The sequence below is a fragment of the Trichechus manatus genome, unplaced genomic scaffold (genome assembly GCF_000243295.1).
Source record: "Trichechus manatus latirostris isolate Lorelei unplaced genomic scaffold, TriManLat1.0 scaffold00185, whole genome shotgun sequence".
In the NCBI taxonomy this organism is placed as follows: Eukaryota; Metazoa; Chordata; class Mammalia; order Sirenia; family Trichechidae; genus Trichechus; species Trichechus manatus.
The window spans coordinates 3,567,958-3,577,246 of record NW_004444121.1 but is presented as its reverse complement, the minus strand read 5'-3'; positions in this window follow the sequence as shown (position 1 = coordinate 3,577,246).

The window sequence follows — 9,289 nt, the reverse complement described above, 5'->3', positions numbered from 1 at the left end:
GCTCGCACCGTGACTCTGCGCGCAGCGCCCGCAGGCCGAGCCGGCCGACGCGGGGGCGGGGCTTCGGGAGGGGCGGGGCCTCGGGCAGGCGAACGGAACCGGGCGGGGGGCTGTTGGGACCCCGGGTCCAGGAACGGCGCTCTTTCACAGGCGCCCGGGCCCTCTCTGTCGCCGCCCGGGCCCGCCCCCGGTTCCATTTTACCGGCAGGGAGACTGAAGCCTGGAAGGGTGGGACCCCGAGGCTCCCAGAGGGGTGGGACCTGAGCCGGGCAGGTGGCCAGGTCAGCGCGATACCTGGACTGTCTGGGTAGGCCCTGCCTGGGGAGCGCTGGAGGGGTGGGATGGGGGCAGGAGGTGCTCCCACGCAGCCCGGGGAGCCACGGGCGACCAGATCCATCTGAGGCTGAGTTCCGAGGAGGGAATACGTCTCGGGAGCCGTCCTACGGGGGGCCGGATGGGTAGGGTGTGCGCAACAGTGACGCACTCTGTGGGGACAGGTAGAGCCCAGCCTCTCAGCCCGGGGCTCCGCGGTCATCTATCCGTTCCCACTTCCAGTTGGGCTGAGCTTTTCCTGGGCCCTCCTGCGCGTGTGACAAAGGACAAAGCCTGGGAGTCTGGGGGCTGGTGATTCTGGTTTCTGTGGCTTTCGGGGTAGTGGTTTTGGCCAGCAGTGACCCCGCGCAGACCTGAGGTATATCCAGGTCCTCTGCAGGCTCAGCGCCCCTCCCTCTGTACAGTCCCCCAGACTCATCCTCTGGCCTCGACCCGGTCCAGTCTGCAGGGACAGCCCTTTACAGAGCAGGTCTGAGCACGTCCTCTGCATGGAACGCTGCCCTGCAGGAAGGACTGCCTAGTGCTTAGCCTGAGTGCAGAGCCTTTCCTGCTTTCTGAGTCCAAGCGCCTCTTTAGTCCTTCTCCTTCAACAAGTATGCATGGAGCACCAGCTGTGTGCTGAGCCCTGGGCGGCGCCTGCCTGCCCGCCCGCCCAGCCCAGTGGGCAGTCAGCCCACAGCACCCCAGCACGGTCCGCCTGCTCCTGCTGTCCCCATGTGCTGTCCCGAAGCCCAGACCCCGTCTCCGCCTCGTGGCAGGGATGGGGCGCTGGGAGTAATCGAGGTGTGCGGCCCGCCTTCCCCCCTCGGAGCCCTGTCCTTGGGCCACTGGCTGCGGAGCCCTCACCACCTGCTTGTTCTGGGAGGCTCACGTGTCACAGCACTTCCTCTCGTGGAGCTGCTGCACCTGACCTGTCCTCACACTCTCTGGTGGCAGCTGCGGTGACCGTAGGGAGGTCACTGCAGGGGTAGGCGCTGCTGAACCGCACACGTGGGGGGGGGGAGCAGCAGAGGAAGAGGGTAGGATGGAGCTGGGTAGGGAGGGGGCCAGGCACGTGGACGAGGTCTAGGGGTATGCTAGTGCGGCTCTGTGTGTGTGTGTGTGTGTGTGTGTGTGTGTGTGTGTGTGTGTGTGTTCAGGTCCTTGGGTCTGGACCGACTTCTCCTGGCACTGTCGTCTCTGATACCCGGGCAGCCGAGTGTGGACAGATCACGTGCGAAGCTTCTGGGACGCATCCCTTGATGGCTGGAGGTCGGGCTCTTCGTCAGGGCTGGGGAGGGCTGCACAACTTGTCCCTGACCTTGGTGACATCCGGGGAGGGGGAGGGGGAGGTCTCACATCTTGGGGAGAGATACCCAGCTGTTCCAGGGACAAGGGACACCAGGCAGTAGGGGCCCCAGCTGCTTCTCCGTCCTTTGTTATCCCGCTTCCGTGTTCTCACCTCTGGGGGGCAGGGGCAGGGGCAGGGTCTGTCTGGGCAAGGCAGGCTTATCCTCTCCGCCCTTGACGCTTCATTTTCTATGTGTTATCCTGAGTTTGGAGCCCTGGTGGTGCAGTGCTTAAGAGCTCAGGTGCTAACCCAAAGGTTGGCAGTTCAAACCCACCCAGAGGTGCCTGGCGATCTGCTTCTAAAAGGTCACAGCCTGGAAAACCCTTTGAAGGAGTTCTCCGGCACACACATGGGGTCGCCATAGTGGGAACCGACTTGAAGGCGCAACAGTAACAGTGCACATTCTGTCCTGGTATTTCCGTTCCCGCTAGAATGCCAGCCTTGGAGGACAGGGGACATGTTCTGTCTCCCCAGCACCTGGGACGATCTGGCCTGTGCAGGTGCTCAGTTCATACCTGTGGAAGGGATGCCTGATGGGATTTGTACCACCCAGGACCCACCCTGTGATTCAGTACATAAACTGCCCGAGGACAGTGGCCCCAGGATATTGGAAGTCCAGCTGACAAAGTCTCCCCAAGGCCAGTCACACATCAGCAACAAGACTTGGACCTCCTTTGAATGGTGTGTCTAAGGGACTCCAGCCTTGCGTAGCCGAGCTGGGGAGGGTGCGTTTTCCGGTGACACAGGCTGTGGGTCATTCCTTGAGAACCTTGTCAGGAGAGGCCTGCCGCCCTGCCCTGGCCCCCCGCTTGCCATCTGCGGTCCACTTGGTGTGTCTCAGGAGGTGAGTGTTGTGATTCGAGTCGTGTGCTGGACTCAGAGGACCGGCCCTCAGGCCCCCAGCAGCCCCATGACCTGTGATGCAGGTCCACTTTTCCCGAGGGAGGCCTCATCCGCCAGGGCTCGGCATGCCTGGGGCAGTGGCCAGAGCGCATTCTTTGGGCCCAGAGTGACACAGGGGACTTTCATGACAGACTCGCCCAACCAAGGTGACCAGTCACACTCTTTCCTCTAACCTCCAAGCAGGAGCTCCACGTCTTACCACAAGAGCCCCGTTCAGAGGGCCCGGTGTGTCTCCACCTGTCCACGTGTCTGCGGTTGCTAGAGCCAGCGCCTCTGACCTGAGGGTGGTGCTTCCCTTCTGTCCTCCCCCACCCCCAGCCACTGCCGAGGGCCTGGGATGGTCTTCCTAGCCGTGACGCTGTGGCCTTTCCAAACAGACTCCAGAACCTGACTGGGGTTGCTGTGCCCCTGTCATCTGGGTGTTCCATTCCCTGGTGTCCCAAACGCCCAGGCTGGCACCTGTGGCCCTCGCACATCTGTGCTGGGAGTTCAGACCCTTGTTCCACCGAGAATGTTGTTGACGGCCGGCTCCCTGCAGGGGCCCCGCACCCTGGCCACCCCGGTGATCACACAGTCCAGCGAGATGCCAAACCTGAGGCCCACCTGTGTTGGGGAGGCAGGAATGAACTCGCCGTCTCTGGCCGCCCGGGCCTGGCGCACACTCCTGCCGGGGCAGATGTGAGGCATGCGTGAGTAGGGACTGTGGCTGCTGTGCCTCCCTGGTGCGTCACGTGGGGCAGTGGCCATCCGTGTGTGACTGGGGGGGTGGGGGGCAATGGCACTGTGCTTTAGTGTTCTGTGGCCACAAGGTGGGCACCGTGGGTCTTGACTCTGGACAGATGCTGCCTGGGGAACCTCAGACACCTGGGCTGGGATGGCTGGTGGAGTCTCTGGGGAGGGGGCTCAGGTCTCCCTTTCCTCCGCCCCCCACCCCCTGGGCACAGAACCGCCTACACCAGCAGGGTCTCAGGAGACCCTGCAACCAGTCGCCTGAGGGGCACATGACTCTGGCCTCGCTCCATGGGATGGACAGGACGACCTGTTGGATGCTTCAGCCCAGGACGGGGACAACCCAACAAACCTGATTAACGCCGCCCTTGATGTCTGGGTTTGATTCCTGTGTTTTCCTGCTTTTAATCTTCCCTGAGCCTAGGGCGATGCACGTGTGGTCTCTCTAAGGCCTTCTTGTCCCCAGGAATCCCTGAGACATTTCACAATCCAGCATCTAATTGCTCCAGGACTTCCGGAAGGTGGTGAGCACCCGTGAGTGCTCAGAGTTCCTGGTTCTAATGCTCTGCGGTTCTGACCCTGAGGAATTTCATGCCTCACATACTTGCCCCCACGCCTTGCACCTTCTCTTCCCCCAAGACTTTCAGGGCAGGGCTGAGGGGCAGGAAGGCCGGATTCCATCCCCCCAGTGGAGGGAGGGAGGGAGGGAGGCCCCGACGAGTGGGGTGCGGATGCTGCCGAGGAGGCACGTGGGACCCCTGGGCAAACGGAGACAAAACTACAGGAAGAAACACACAGCACCCAGAGGGGTCAGCTGCGGTGTCGGCGCGGCGAGGGCTGTCTTTTGACGGGAAGCCGTGCTGTAACATTCAACAACCAAAACGGGAAACGTCAGTTTCTCACTCCCAGGTCCTGGAAGGGAGCACGTGCGTACAGGGGCTGATGAGGGGGAGAAGCAGAGAGAGGGACTGGGCCTGGGCTCAGCTTTTAATGGGCTCTGAGGAGGGAGTGGACTTTATTTCCAGGTATAGGGACTACTGGCCAATTTCCAGCCAGCGGCAGGACACTGGGGCTGGGGCAGGAGTTTAGCAGGGAGGCAAGGGGTCCTTACCTGGGGTGGAAGCTGTGGCGGGTGGGTGGGACAGGGAGAGCTGGGCTCCAGGCGGCCAGTTCTCTGGGCTTTCAAAGGTAATTGCAGTCCCCGCCCATCCCTTCTGCTGCCCCTGTTTACCCAGAGGAAGGAGGTGGGGTGGGGTGAGTTGGGGGTGGGGGTGGGCACGCCCCAAGTCACTGGCCTGGAGCCAGGCACCTCTGCCATGTGTTTCCCGCAAAGCACCAGACCTGGAGAGCAGCCCTCCCTTCAGAGGGGTGTGCTTCCGGCCTCCAGCGAGCCGCCTTGGTCTAACGGCCCCAGATGGCCCCTGGCCTTTCAGCCCTAACCCCTCACCCCTGCAGATCTCAGCATCCTCGTCTCTGTCCCCCCACGCTGCTTATTGCCTTCCGGGAGACAAGAACCGCCGCCCGCATCACTAGGAGAGTCTGGGCAAGTTGGGGCACTACTGGCCGAGTTCTCCTGCTCCATTCTGCGCGTCCTTGCCTGTGGGCCTCACCGGTGCCAGAGCGCCCTCTGGTGGCTGACCAAAGGGTGCACAGGAAGGCTGGGCCAGGAGTGGATGATGGACAGAGGATGCTGGTACCCATGGGTGCTCAGAGACCCGGGGACTGGCAGCAGGTTCAGCGGGGTCAGCTGGGTGGGCGGCCGTGTCTGCAGGCACTGCCCAGCTGCTCACGGTCGGTTCAAGCACCGAGTCATGCAATGCCCATGGGCTCCCTTGGAGAAATGGGCCTGGAGTGGTCCTTGAGTCAGTTCAGCCACTGCTTGGGGTGGGGGTGGGGCTTTTTTTCCTAGGTTGGCTCCCTGGGGTAGTGACACCCCTCAGAAGGCAGGAGGTGTCCCAGGGAGCCGGGTGTCTGAACCTTCAGTCCAGGCCCCCTGGCTGGCCTCCCCAGACTCGTGTTCTGGAGAGCTTTTTCCTTGCAGGGTCTTTGGAGCCTGGAGCAAGGGCTCATTGGCTTTTGGGGGACTCGCTGGCCACTGGATCCCCCTGGTCCTGCCCTGGAGGACAGCGTGGAGCTGACTGGCCCAGGCATGGGTGTGGGCTTGTGGCCGGGCTGCTGTGACCTGGGACAGACGCTGGCCCCTCCTGGGCCTGGGGGCCCCTCTGCAGAAAGGGCAGGCGTTAGTGGGATTCAATGAGTCTGATGAGCCACACTCGGGCGTGAGGGTGGGACCACCAGCTGCCAGCGCAGAAAGGTCCTCGCTGGCTAACAAGAGGGGCGGTGGTGCCCACCCACTCGGCCGACTGGACGGTGCTCGGGCGCTGTGGCCTGCGGACGGGCCGGAGGGTCCCTCGGTGGGCCACTGGTTTTAGTCCTGGGGAGACTGCTCTGCCCTCCCTCAGCCTTGCTGACTCCCCTTCAGGTGTCCGCTCGGGGTGTCCCTGGAGGGGGACGCTGTCCCCGCACTCTGGCCTCGCCCGTGGAAGCACTGGTGCCACTGCCTGTGTCTCTGGGTGGGCAGAGCCACCACGGAGGCCCCCGGCCTGACTTGGGACTTCCTGGGCTCCACGTGAGCTGATCGGTGAAGGGAGCAGGGTGGCCGGGTGTGCAGGCCGGGGTGGGGGCCTTCCTTCCCAAGGCCGGAACTGCTGGGGGCAGGGGGCGCTCTGGAAGTGGGGCGGCGCACACAGACCGTGTCCCCTTGAACTCGGTGGCTTGCCTCTCTGGCCCAGTTCCCACACCACAAAGTGGACACTCTCAGGCCAGCTGTGGCTCTGCTCACGAGATGTCAGAGACCCTCCCTCTCTCCCTTCACTGTCTGCTCCCGCCACTGGGGCCTCGGGCTCTTCCTCTAACTCACACGCAGTACCTTTGCACTGGCTGCCCCAGACCACCCCGGCCTCCTCCATCACTTCTCAGCTGGAGAGCTCACGTCGGAGAGGTCTTCCCTGACTCCCTGGTGAGAGGCCCCCACCCCACAGGACCACCTGCCACCTCCATACTTGCTGCGGTTTACTGCCTCGCACCCCCACGCGATGTTAGGCTCCGTGAGAGCTGGAGTTTGTTTCTCCTCTGTGCTCACTGCTGTGCGCCCACGAAGAACACTGCCTGGCACACAGTAGGTGCTTAATGCATAATTTGGTGAATACATCTGAATAATAGAGCTCGAGAGATGGTGTGGGTACAAGAGACCACAAACTTAGACTTTAAACCACAACGTTGTTTTAAAAATACATATGAGGATGGCATCCCAGGAGGAGGGCTGGGGACCCCCGTCCCAGAGCCTTTCTGTCTGTGCAGCCCCGGACCCTCAGAGAGACGTCCTGCATGGTCGGCCACGAGAAAAGCTGCACTTTCTAATCATAAGTCAGCCAATTCCCAAAGGCTGTCTGAGACAGGCTCCAGGACATCGGCTGGAATGCATCACAGCGATCTTTCTGGAAAACAGTGGAGACCGTGGCAGGGGTTACCGGCTTGTCCCGGGGCGTGGAACACTTTAAGACCGAGGGGAGCGGAGATTCCAGGCTGAAATCTCACCTGGTCATGGAGATGCGCTTCCTTTTGGACAGAAATGAGAGAAGCACCTGGGCAGGGCCTCGCCAGCTCAGCCCACCCGGCCCCTCCTGCAGCCCGCAGTCCCTGCCTTCCTCCACACCTGCCGTGCCTTGGGGGCGTCCACTGGCCTGAGGGCACCCCCTGGTCTCCGCGCCCCTGGCCGGGAGCTGGGCCACAGGCGGTGCACCAGGCAGGGGTCAGGGTGGCGGCTGCGAGGATCGTGCTGCCTCCCCGGTGCCCCCTGACAGCCTGGCCCCCTCAGACACGCTCCCAGCCTGCGGGGGTTTGCGCAGTTGTTCCGCCTGAGAGGCGAGCCGCCCCGGCCCAGCGCCCCGCCCCCCCCCCCCCCACGGCCGGGGGGCTGTCCTTGCGGAAGCTGCGCCCCTTCTGTCAAGGTTGAGTTCTTTCTTCCTCCACACAGTCCTTCCCCCAGACCCCCTCTCCCAGGTCCCCGGAGGGCGTAGTGCCGGGTCACCGGAATTGCACCTTCAAAGGTGGTGTCTGAATTCACTGACAGGTGGGAATACGGCCTCCCACATCTGCTACCCGCCCACTCCCCAGAGCTGACCCTGGGAGCCGCAGGGCTTTCTCCTGCTCTGGTCCGGGGGTCCCCTCTCTCCCCGGATCGCCCCCTCCCTCCCGGGCTCTCCCCCACCCCCACCCCCGCCCTCTCCCCGGCTTCCTCGGCCGCGGATGCGCCCTCTGGAGGCCGGAGCGCGCCACTGCAGCCAGGCCTGTGAAGGCGGGGCCCAGTCTAGGCGCTCCCAGAGCCCGCAGTCGGTGAAGGACGAGGACCAGTCCGAGGACTGGTCCTTTGCGTTGAGACGGCGACTGTCCGGGGCTGCTCCTGCTCCAGAGCTGCCCTGGGATCAGGCTGAGGCTGAAGTCTCGGCCAGACCGCGTCCTGGCCCAGCTTCCTCCCTGCCCTGCCCTGCCCTGCCCTGCCCTGCTTCCCGCCCTCCTTCTCAGGAGCCCTCCCTCCTGATCACTTGCAGCCCAGCCCCTGTCTCCAGAGACTCTCCAGAGAACCTGACCCAAGGCCTCTCGCCATGAACGAACCAGGCCAGGGCCTGCGAGCCATTTTGGACAGTGGTGGTAAGGGAGGTCTTGGGGGCAACAGTTAGGAAGGCCAATGTTTCTGTGGCACTCAAAATGTGCCAACGACCCTTCTAAATGCTTCCTACAAATTAACCCACACGATCTTACAACACCCGACCAGGTGGCTGCCAGTTATACTTCCATTTTACAGATGCAAAAACTGAGACCCGAAGAGTTTCAGTAACTTGCCCAAGTTCACAGCTGTTGTAAGGGCTGGGTCTGGGATTCAAAGTCAGGCGGTCCGGCCCCAGAGTGAGTTCAAAGGAGGAAATGCTCCTCTCCTTGGCTGCCTGATGTGCCTGCTGCACCGGAGCCACGTGGGAAGGCATCCCTGACACGCTGTGGGTGACAGAAAGAGGGGTCTGTTGCTGTCTGAGCAGCGGCACTAGCCTGGGACCACCCTTTCTCTAGGCTTCTTGTCACGTCGGCAGATCTCCCTGCCATCTGAGCCACTTTTACTTCAGTTTTTCACTTGCAGCTAAAAACACCCTCGGAGCCCTGGTGGCGCAGTGCTTAAGAGCTCAGCTATTAACCAAAAGGTCAGCAGTTCAAGTCCACCAGCCGCTCCTTGGAAACCCTATGGGGCAGTTCCGCTCTGAACTATAGGGTCACTATGAGTCGGAATTGACTCGACGGCAACGGGTCGGTTGGTTAAAAACATCGTCTCTGATAAGCGTACTTTCTAACTGTGGGCCCGGGGAGGGTTACTTAGCTTGGATGAGAAGCTCCGCTTGCTCACAGACACACAGAGATGGCAGCAGTAGCCCACTGACAGGGCGGCTGTGGGGCTCAGTGCCATACTGTACACCGAGCACTGAGCATTATGCCCGGCCCACCGTAAATGCTCGGTAAGGCGTTGTGCTGGGGGTGTGTTACCATCGGTGACTGGAGACCTGGTCGCTGAGGTTGTCTGAGTTTCTCGCCTATGCCTGGTGGTTAGAGGGCTCCTTCTCGTACAGCCAGGAGCTTGGCTCTGTGGACAGAAGTACTGTTCCAGTAGTAGCAGAGGTCCTCTGTCTGGAGACAATGCCTCTGGAGAACAGGCTTTAATGAAGGACGATGTCAGGACGCCAGCTGTCTGCCCGAGGTCAGCCGACAGAGGGCTTTCCAGTCCCTCCTCTTTCAGAGGTGCCGATTCTGGCTGCCCGTCGCCTCCCCTCTCCCGGCAGCTCTGTGCTGCTGAGGCTGGAAGGCTGCAAACCACACTCCCCAGAGTACATTGCAGCCAGCTCCTTTATAGGTTCTGCCACTCGGGGGTCACTAGAGGGAGATGTGACGGCA